Source organism: Tamandua tetradactyla, chromosome 17, assembly GCF_023851605.1.
Source record: "Tamandua tetradactyla isolate mTamTet1 chromosome 17, mTamTet1.pri, whole genome shotgun sequence".
Classification (NCBI taxonomy): domain Eukaryota; kingdom Metazoa; phylum Chordata; class Mammalia; order Pilosa; family Myrmecophagidae; genus Tamandua; species Tamandua tetradactyla.
Window position 1 is genome coordinate 61,544,567 of NC_135343.1, and position 10,985 is coordinate 61,555,551.

General features: G+C 41.9%; 1 non-coding gene across 1 annotated transcript; it reads right to left on the bottom strand.

Moving 5' to 3' along the window:
* Positions 1–4,332: 4,332 nt before the first annotated feature.
* Positions 4,333–4,403, bottom strand: TRNAA-UGC (transfer RNA alanine (anticodon UGC)). Its single transcript has one exon. It is a non-coding gene; the product is annotated as a tRNA-Ala (tRNA).
* Positions 4,404–10,985: the final 6,582 nt, after the last annotated feature.

The following is a 10,985-nucleotide window of genomic DNA, read 5'->3' on the forward strand; positions in this document are numbered from 1 at the left end:
CTCTAGTTTTTCCAGTTGTTCAGTTAGGTCTTGGTTTTAGCTTTCTTCCTTTTTTCTTGAGCACATGATCTGGGAATTGAACACGGGTCTCCCATGTCAAAAGCGAGCATTGTATCCCTGAACCACCCGTGCACCCTCTTTCTTCCTTTTTAAAGTGGGCATTTAGGGTTATACATTTTCCTCTTGGCACCAACTTTGCTGCATCCCATAAGTTTTGATATGTTGTATTTTCTTTCATCTTGAGATGTATACTGAATTCTCTTGCAATTTCTTCTTTGACCCATTGATTGTTTAAGAGCATATTGTTTAACTGACATTTATTTGTGAAAGTTCCAGTTCTCCGGTGGTTATTGATTTCCAGGTTCATTCCATTATTATCAGAGAAAGGACTTTGTATAATTTCACTCTTTTTAAATTTATAAAGACCTGTTTGGGGCCTCAGCATGTGGTCTATCCTGGAGAATGTCCCATGAGCACATGAACAAGTATATGTATCCTGCTGTTTTTGGATGCAATGATCTATATATGTTTGTTAGGTCTAATTCATTATCATATTATTTAGGTTCTGTATTTCCTCATTAATCCTCTGTCTAGATATTCTGTCCATTGAAGAGAGTGGTGTGTTGAAGTCCCCACTATTATTGTAGAGATGTCCATTACTCCTTTCAGTTTTGACAATGTTTACCTCATGTACTTTAGAGCACCTTGATTAGGTGCATAAATATTTCTTGTTATTGTTATTTCTTCGTAGTAAATTGAGGGATACTGCCTTGTCACTAAATTTGAACTTCAGCACTTCGAAATGCTACTCAATATAAAATGGATTATGAAACTTGTCTCTTTTAATGTCTCAAGAGAACCTTTTAGATTAAGCAATGGTGACCTATTTTCCTTGTTGCCAGGTTTACAGCATCCATCCTTCCAACAGTATGCTCCACTTAACTCAGCTGGGAAAGAAGAAAAAAAAAAAACAGTCCCTGTGAAGGAAGCAAGTTTTCAGTTCACTTGCGAAGCCAGCAGAAAATGCATGATTCTGGGGCCTTCCTTTCATTACATGATGATAAAATACCTTCCTTGAACAAAGGACCCTGTGTTTGCTGCCCGTGGGACCAATGTCCTTTCCCCAGGCAGTGACCTTCTGTGTACAGGCACTCAGAAGGCCACACAATCAGCCCTCAGAGCACAAACTACAGAGAGGAATGCGGATTCCAGAACATCTCTCTCCCTGCCCTTCCCTTGGAGAGCAAGATATACTGGTTCAACCTTCTGGCTCTTTGTTCTCTTCTTCCCCATTTTCCAAGGTCATTTTATTCAGCATGAATTTGTATTCACTAAACAAGTTATTTATCTGGACTAGTGTAACCCTTACTCCAACCAAGACAGAAGTGAATTGGGAAGGGGAACTATTCATTAAACACAGAGGCAACTTTTATGGGTTAGAAATGAATGTGCACCAAATGAAATTGTAGACTTAATGATTAGATTTAACTAAATTTCCAATATTAAATTTATTTTATATTAAATTTCAACCCACTTATCATGGAAGAAAAGCATCCATAATAAGATGCTATGAAATTTACTTTTAGTCAAACTTTTTTTTTGCTTTTTTTGTTGTCTCATATTATATATATATATATATACAAAGCAAAGAAAGAAAAAAGCATAGTTTTCAAAGCACTCTTCAACAAGTAGTTACAGGACAGATACAGTTTGTCATGGGCTACCATACCATCATTTCAGATTTTTCCTTCTAGCTGCTCCAGAAAACCGAAAGCTAGAAGGAATATATATATATTTTTTTCATTATCATTTCTCTTCTTTTTTATGAAAAAAAAAACATACAAAAAAAAAAAAACCCAAAATTTCAAAAGCACAGTGCAACATTCAGTTGTAGAACAGGTTTGGTATGGGTTACAATTCCAGTTTTAGGTTTTTATTCCTACCTAGTCTAAGATACTGGAGACTAAAAGAGATCATTAGAATGATTAAGCAACTCATTTGCTAAACCCTACCTTCTCTGTATAACTCCACCATCACCTTTGATCTTTCTATCCCATTCTTTCGGGGAATTTGGGCTGTGCCAATTCTACATTCTTCATGTTGGAAGGGGGTGTCAATAATAAGGGGTCAGGAGATGGAACTATCTGATGTTCTGGAGAGGCTGGACCCTCTAGGGTTCAGGACTTCTCAAGTCCAGGGACCCATTTGGAGGTTGTAGGTTTCTGAAAAGTTACCCTAGTGCATGGAAACTTTGTAGAATCTTATATATTGGCCTAGGTGTTCTTTAGAATTGGCTGGAATGGTTTTGGTTGGGGTTTGGCAAACTATGATAGGTAGCAATGTCTAACTGAAGTTTGCATAAGAACAATTTACTTTTAGTCATAACTTTTTCAAAAGCAGATGTTCTCAATGGGTGAGTGGTCCAGTAAAATAGGTCAGAAGGAAGACAAGTTTAGAAATGTCCTTCCGGCTGGAAGAAGTGTGGGTCAAGGCTCGCCTTGGCTGCCATTTAAGCCACAGCCATAAACATTGTATGACAGAAAATGTGTCAAAGTGAACTTTCAATAAACAAAAACATTAAAGAAATTGGTTCTTCAGGGATGCCTCATTGCGGCAATAATGATAACAAATCATACACTGGAAATTTGGAACTTTTAAAAGAGCGATATATTTCCACTCCATCCTCTATGCTGGATTCATGTTTTTTGATTTATAGAAGAAAATCAGTTCCAAGAAAAGTTGGTATTAAAGACGAATACATTTAAAATGTTGATTCAGTCCCTGGTATGCAAGGCCACTTTTAATTACTCAGATGAATAAGATCAGGGCGTGTGCAGTGAGGGCCACTTAAGGCCAATTCAGAACAGGAGTCCAGTGCGAAAGTGGTTTCACAGCATCAGCTGTTCCATCAAGATGTCCCTATCAGGCAGAAGAAAGGGCTGAGAGGCTAAAGCAATGAGAACTGGAGAGGACATTTGTAATTAAGTTGTGACCTCCTTAGTAACAGAATCTTATCCTTTATTCCATCTACCGCACCGATTAAAAGGCCTTGCCTATTGTAGTCATTAAATGAATTTTTAAATTTTCTTTGATGGAATTTAAAGATGGGCAGCTGATGGTCTAAAATTGAATATAATGGAGAGCCCTTGGATCTAGAGGCTGGGTATGGAAGTCTTTTATGATGAAAAGAATGGCACAGGAGGAACTATAGCAATAAATTAAAGCAGTTGCTTTTTCTATATGTAACTGTCCTAATGATTTAAATGATATTTGAAAAGAATACATTAAAGTCTGAATAGGCCCATTTAATGGCTGTACAATAATCCATCCGTTTGGGGAAACCAACATATTGCTGAAATTTCAAACTCCTGCCAATGTGTCTCAGAGTCTGAGGTTGGGCTTCAGACTGTACCAGGGAAGCTCCTGGGTCAAAGAATGTATGTTTCATATTCAAAGCTGCAATAATATTGAGTTTGGAAACCAAAATAACATACTTCTCTCCTATCTATGTATTTGTCTGCTTTTTTATTTTTACCACCCATTACTTACTTGATAAAAAAAAATTCAAGCTGGCAATTTCTAAAAGATCTGATCATTTTGGATTGTCAGTCCCGGCTTTAAAATAATGGTGGGCTGTGGAGTTTTGTTCTGGAGGCTGCTTGCTCTTTCAGTGTGATTCTGGAACAAGTAAACCTCAAAGCTTTCATACACGCACGCACGCACACACACACACACACACGTGCACTCCAAGCAAGCAAAACTGTAGCTTTCAGCCCAAACCAAGAGTCTTGTTATTTTAATTTTTTTTACATGGGCAGGCACCAGGAATCCAACCCTGGTCCTCTGGCATGGCAGGCGAGCATTCTTGCCTGCTGACCCACCGTGGCCCACCCAAGAGTCTCGTTCTAATGAAAGGTAGAGCAGCATGTCACAGCAGGGGCCCGTCCTGCCCTCTCTTTTGCCTGGGGCACGTCTGTCATTCTGTCTGCAATTTTGACCTAAATGATCCCACGGCGGGTTGAGGAGGGGTCCGAAGGGACAGACCCTTGGGACTCTTTCCAAACTCTGTTCTTCCAACACTGTGGCGTTTGCCTCACAGACAACGGACAGGAAATGCAGAAAACCTCTAGTCCAGCCCCTTACTTCACGGACAAGCATCTCCTCTGGGCTCCCCTGATCTGGAAGGAGGTGGGCAGGCTCAGTGCCAATTACTCCGTCCCATTAGCAGGTTGGGTAGCTTGACGTTAACTTTGGACAACATGGCCACCATCCTCGTTGCTTTATGTTCTCATTCCTAGTAACCCATGGAGAGTTTGTTTGTTTGTTTTTGGGTGCATGGTCCGGGAATCAAACCCAGGTCTCCCGCATGCAAGGTGAGCATTCTACCACTGAACCACCCATGCACCCTGTTTGTTTGTTTTTAATGGACGTATCCCAAGATGTTTGGCATCACTTTTAGAAAGGGGCTCTCCCGACCACTTCTACCTCAGCCTGCAGCTACTTTGGAGTCTCACCGGGATGTGCCCAGATCTCTTTCCAAGGGAGCCAATCCTGGCGTTTTACCTTCTTCCTTGATTCTAACCATGCCCTCCCCTGCTCTGCTCCCGTACTGCACACTGATCCTGCTACAATGAACGCTTCCTCCTTAGAAGAGGAAGAGGGGGGAATTGGGCTAACGATCGCAGGAGACACTGGCAAGCTGGGGTAAAGGGGCAGAGCCGAAGGTCACTGCCTCCCTCCTGCTTGTCAGATGTCAGAACTGCCTGCAGATCCCACCTGCTTCTGCGGCCACCCTGCAACAGGCTTCAGGACCCAAACAACCGCGGCTGCTGGTCCCAGGATGTTCTCTTCTGGTTCTACGGTGATTAAGAAGAAACAGCAAGATGTGTGTGGTTTCTTGGAAGTCAGCAAAAGAGGGTTTGAAGAAAAAGATATCGCAGTCAATGAAGAGAATCGGAAGGTGAGATAATGTGTTTCTGGAAACAGTTGCCCAGCCACAGGGGAACCCCCCTGCCCACTGACACTTCAGATTTGCAATAAAAGCCAGTGCCATGGGGACTACAGGTAAAATAACACAGCACATGCTTTTTTGGGCTTGCCAGTGCTGCCTGGTTCAAAGGAAGCAGGGGCCCAGGGTAAGCAGCAAGTGCCACTCTTAATCACCCTGCCTTAACCGTCCTGAAACAGGAGTCTCCATTGCTTTTATAAAATAGCAGAATTATCTTGGCTTCAAATAATATAGTCTTACTATGGAAAAGAAAGATGAGTTAATCTTCTTCCGTGCAAAAAACCAAAATGGCTACATGATTAAAATGTGGATGTCATGGTGGAGAGAATGGGAAGTGAACATAAAATGTTAAGTAGATGTCACGGAATAGTGTTGCTAACTGCCAAGGCATTTCATGTCCTTCAGTGATTTCAAAAAGTAAACTCATCCCCTTTTTGGTATTATTGCAGCTTAGGTATATTTGTAGCTCAACTTATTAAACATTGAGGAATTTTAAAAGGAGAGAGAGAGACAATCTCTTATTCCCAAATTGCTTCATTAATTTTAGTGAACATGAATATGTACCTTTTTGATGTTAATTAGTTTCAGTTAAAAAAAATTACTACAGAAACAAAGGACAATTTTTATCATCCAGTTTTGGGTACTCCTGAAAAAACACATTAAGATGTTCAATATCATTTAACATCAGAAAATGAAATAGAAAGAAGAAAAGCTAATTTAGATCATTTATCATTTCATTTATTTGGCTGTTTTGAAGTCCATATGCAAATAAGGTGATGGGTCACTGCTTTTGTGTGACAAATTTGCATTTATTTAACAAGCCCTGCCACCAAACCCCTATTAACACTCACAGATGCGACTTGGTTGTGAAATTATTTTTGGAAGCAGCTTGAGTGCTCGCCCAGACTACAGGCGGACAGCCCGTGCACAGGGACGGCGTGGCTGGCGATGACCACCCGGCTTCACAGACCTTTCCAGGCTGTGTGCACGCCCTGGTGAGAGGGTCTCCTGGCTCTAAGTCCTGGGGGAGTCCAACTGGACAACCCCGATGCCGAGCTGAGACCGCCTGACCCAAACACACACCCCGCATTTCCCGGAACCTGGAACCGAAATCAAACCCGGGGACTGTTTTAGTTTCAAACACATGAAATATACCGGGTCCTGGTGATGGAATTGAAACTGGGGCAGGGAGCTCTTCTGCAGGCAGCGCACCCTGCTGACCTGGTTTAGCTGGGGAGCTGCCCAAAGGAGGAGGGAAGGCTGTTTGGGTGGATGCTGCTTCTCCAGAAGACAGTTTGAAACTCTGCCCCAATGGGAACTCTTGGCTGAATGGTCCCAGCAGGGCCGTCCCAGAGAAATTCCCTGTGGCAGCTGGCCCCACCTCCCCTGCTTTCCCAGCGTGCCCCCACGCTTGGTTCCAGTGGCCTCAGAGAGTCGCCCTGGCCCCTGCTTGGACAGGCCACAAGTGAGCAGAACCCTGTCCCCACTGTGCTGGACTGTCAGCCTAGAGGGAGGGAGACGCTCCACAGGTGAACGTCACAAAGGCTGGTGCTCGGGAAAGGGAGGAGCAGATGTGGTCTCACCTGGGACTCCAGGTCAGGTGGGAGGGTGGGGCGGAGTGACCCTGGCACGACAAACAGCCTCTGCAGAGGCACGGAGGTGATAGAACACGACATGCTTTACCAAACCAAACCAAAGAGCCAAGTGGAGGCTGAGGGTGAAGCCCTGCAGCACCAGCTAAGGAGACAAGCCTCAGGATAAAAAGCAGTTTGGAGGAGGCCAGCAGGAAAGAGGGAGGTGGGGACCGGAATGGGTGGGAACTGCAAGCAGGGAGAGGGTGGAGAGACCAAGGAGGGTGACTTCACGGGCCGAGACTGGGAAAAGGGTGTGGTTGGGGGCCTGTAGGTGCCTCCCTGTATCTGGGGCCAACTGGGCCCCAGGACACTCCAGCCACCTCCTGGCCAGCCCAACTTTTCTGGACGCCTGCAGAGGGGGAGAGGAGGGTGAATGGAGGGAGCCTGGGGCCAGGAGGCAGCCCCCCTCAGCCACCACAGCGTGCTGGGCATAGTCGGGGAATCCCAGCCCTTCCCTGGGCTTCTCTTCTGTCTGTCCTTGAGACCGGGCACTGGTGGGGCCCAGACAGTTTTTGCTAAAGGCGCTGCTCTTAGGATGGTTCACAGTGCCCCCTAGTGACTGCGAGGCACAGGCACGCTCAAGCCGCCCAGGCTTCCGGGGTCCCCAGTCATGTACTCTCTGGGTCCTCTCCCCCTTCTCTGACCACGTATCCTCCAACTCCCCTTTCCCTTCCCAGGTTTCCGTCTTTGATCCTCTTTTCTCCTCTCCTTCTGATCTCAGTCTTTTCTTTACAGATCACCTACTCTCGGGGGGTCAAACCACCAGCAGTGCTGCCCTTTGGTTCCCCTTTCCCCACTGGCCCTGGGACCCCCAGGCTGACAATGGCTGGCCGCCAAGCTGGCACAGCTCTTGCATCAAGGGGCTCCGCTCCTGACAGGTGCCAGGGCCCAGAATCCAGGGTCCTCTCTCCTTCTCCTTCACCCTTAGGTCCAGCTCCAGCAGGTCCGTGGGATTCTCCCTCTGCCATGTCTTATGCCCACTTTGTCCCTTGCCAGCTGGGTGCTCTGGGAGAAGGAATGGAGCTGCCACAGAGCCAAGCTCTGCCCTGGAAACCCCTTGGTCCTGCCACCCCCCACCCCCCACCCCAACCCCCTAGGTCTACTTTCAGCCAGAAATGGGCAACTTGTCATTTTTTCTTTATGATGCAAAAATGCGTATTCATCGTAGACACATTTATATACGCAGTTATTCTGAATAATAGGTATCCCTACCCAGAGTTTAAGGTAAGTCTTCTTCTCTGGGGGCATTATCTCGGCGCCCCAACTCAGTCCCAGCCCCTCAGCGCCCCTCATCCAGACCCCGAGTCTGGGTCCTCACCCCAAACCTCCCTGTGCCAGGACTTGGCAGCTCCCCTGAGCTCATCTTCCCGCTTTGGTTTTTTCTAGAAAACCAGATGTGATTAACATAGCCCAAGCCTTCTTCTGCACTATTTAATTTGATGGGGAAAAAAATTACCATAGAAATGTTAGTCAATGTTTTTATAATGCTGATATAATGTAAAATTTATGCATCACGATATAATTTATTTCTCACTAGCTTGGAAAATGTCAGATGTTTGGGGTTTGCTTTTGTTTTTTGGTTTGGTTTATTCTATGATTTATAACTAGATGTTATTTTTTTCACAAATCCATTCTTACTACACAGAATAACACTATATTTCAATACCATAATAGTGTTTACACAATCCTTCAAATTCAGACGTGTTCTAACAGGTAGAATAATTGTAGAATAATTTAAGACACTACAATGGGGGAAATGAAATGGGAGAATTTATAGTGAGTTATCTGTACACATTACATTTTCAGAGCTTTTACAAGTAAAAATAGATCTGTTTCATTTTAACATTTTAATTGGCTGGTTCTTGTCCTTTTGTGACTTTAATGTCTTTGAGTCATTCCCAGCTTAAATTGACAACTGTAATATTAGCATCACATAAGTGTCATTCATTTTATCCATATGGGTGTAATGCACTGATAAGTTTCTGTGTGTTTTCTTTCTTTTGTTTCTGTTTTTGTTTTTTGCCTTGCACATGAGATTTCTACAATCTCTGGCTACCAACCCTAAAATGATTTTAGAATGTAGTATGCTTTTATGAGTGTGTTTCTTACTTATAATCTTCAGTGATTATATTGCACATGAGTATTAAACAGTGCAATTCTGTACACTATAGGTTTTAGATTGTGTTTGTATCTTAAAACCTGTAGAGACTGAGCCAATTGAAATAAGATTTTGTTCCAGGTATTTTGAAATAGAGTACAAGATGATGCAAAAATTGTATTGATATTGAAAAGCTTTTTTGCTGTTTATATATATATGTGTGTGTATATATATATATGTGTGTGTGTGACTGCTTTTCTGCCGTGCTTTTCTTCCCCATTCAAAGTGACAAATGTTAAACAAGCGTGTTATATTGTAAAAACTCTGCCAAGTGCTACCATGTAATCTTGACTGGTTAGTGATTCTGGTCACTTACCACTACTGGTCAGAAGTTAACTCCTAATTCAAAACTGTTTAAGATGCACATATGCACTTCTGCATGTAGAAGCAAAATTAATTCAGGTTGTCATGCTTGCTAATTTCAAATGTAGTAAGGATGAACATATTTTCAACACTACATTTTAACTTGTTTGAGGACAAAATGACTTCTTAAACATCATTTATCAGTGCATTAAGAACTGAAGTTTAAGATTTTGCAACTTTATCTATTTGGGTTCTTGCATTGAAGTTGCAGCTTTATAAATGTCTCTCAGTATCACTTCAGAAGTTTTAAGCGTAAATATTAATTTAATTGATAAGTATGGGCATATGTAAAATGTCCTTTTCTGAGTGCTTGCTTGCTCTGTTGTGTTCAGATACTGATGCTAAACCATTAGTCAGCCATCAGATATCAGTGTGTCAAGTGTGACATGAATAGTAGTCATTTAATCTGTGCTCCTCAAAATTTTATGAGATATTAGTCTGGTGCCAGAAGCAATTTTTAGTGAAACTACTGAACTATATTAAAATTCTTGAAATCACCATGATAACCAGTTGTAGAAAATCGTGCAGGCTTAGTCTAGTCTGGTAAATTTAGATGACTGTCTACACTTAACTGGATATGTATATATAAATTAGAAAATACATATCTATTCAGACACTAATGCTAAATATGAACAGTTTTCTTTCTTCCTCCTACTGTAATTTGTAGCTCATCATTTTTCTTTAATCCTTTCATAATCAGTTTGAATTTCCCAAACATTTGTGTTTGGGCATAAGGTTCAGGATACATATTTAAACGTCATATTTGTATATATTTTAAAAGTAGAATAAATAATGAAAAGGAACTTGATATTCAAGCTTATGCTAAAATTTCAACCATGTGACGATGCATTTAAGATATTATTACTAATAATCTAAAATTTTTTTCTATTAAAGAAATGAAGGGTTTGTGGTTCACAACTTTTATGCAGTCTGGATTATAATCAACTTTGGAACTACAGTGAAATGAAAAGCAGTTTTATTCTTTGAAATGTTTTAATTAAATTTCTGTGCTGTTCATTTTCCTTTCAGTTTTTAAGTGTGTAATGTTAGAGTTTTAAAAGAACAAAGCTGACCCTATGACCATCGTTTTAAAAAATAAATGAATTGCTATATGTAATTCAAAGGGGCTCTTCGTTTACTTTGGGAAAGGAAAAAATATTTCTGTAAATTAAACAGATTGTGGTACTGCAACAAAAAAGTCTAAGTTATATACTTCAAGACTATTTTTCACTGCATATGTAGAATGAGACAGAACAATTATACATAGACTACATTTTTATAAACAGAATAGTATGAGCCAAACTTCCCTGTAATATACCCCCAGCATTTAATAGATGTATGTTAATACATATAGATCTGTCTAATCATTTTTATGGCTGTATTTGAATATACAGGTACACCTCAGAGATATCGCAGACTTGGCTCCAGACCACAGCAATAAAGCAATATTACAATAAATGAGTCACATGAACTTTTTGGTTTTCCCGTTGTTCCAGTCTGCTAGCTGCCGGAATGCAATACACCAGAAACAGAATGGCTTTTAAAAAGTGGAATTTAATAAGTTGCTAGTTACAGTTCCAAGGCCAAGAAAATGTCCCAATTAAAAAGTCTATAGAAATGTCCAATCTAAGGCATCCAGGGAAAGATACCTTGGTTCAAGAAGGCTGATGAAGTTCAGGGTTTCTCTCTCAAGTGAGAAGACACATGGCGAACACAGTCAGGGCTTCTCTCCCATCTGGAAGGGCACATGGAGAACATAGTGTCATCTGCTAGCTTTCTCTCCTGGCGTCCGGTTTCGTGAAGCTCCCTGGGAGGCATTTTC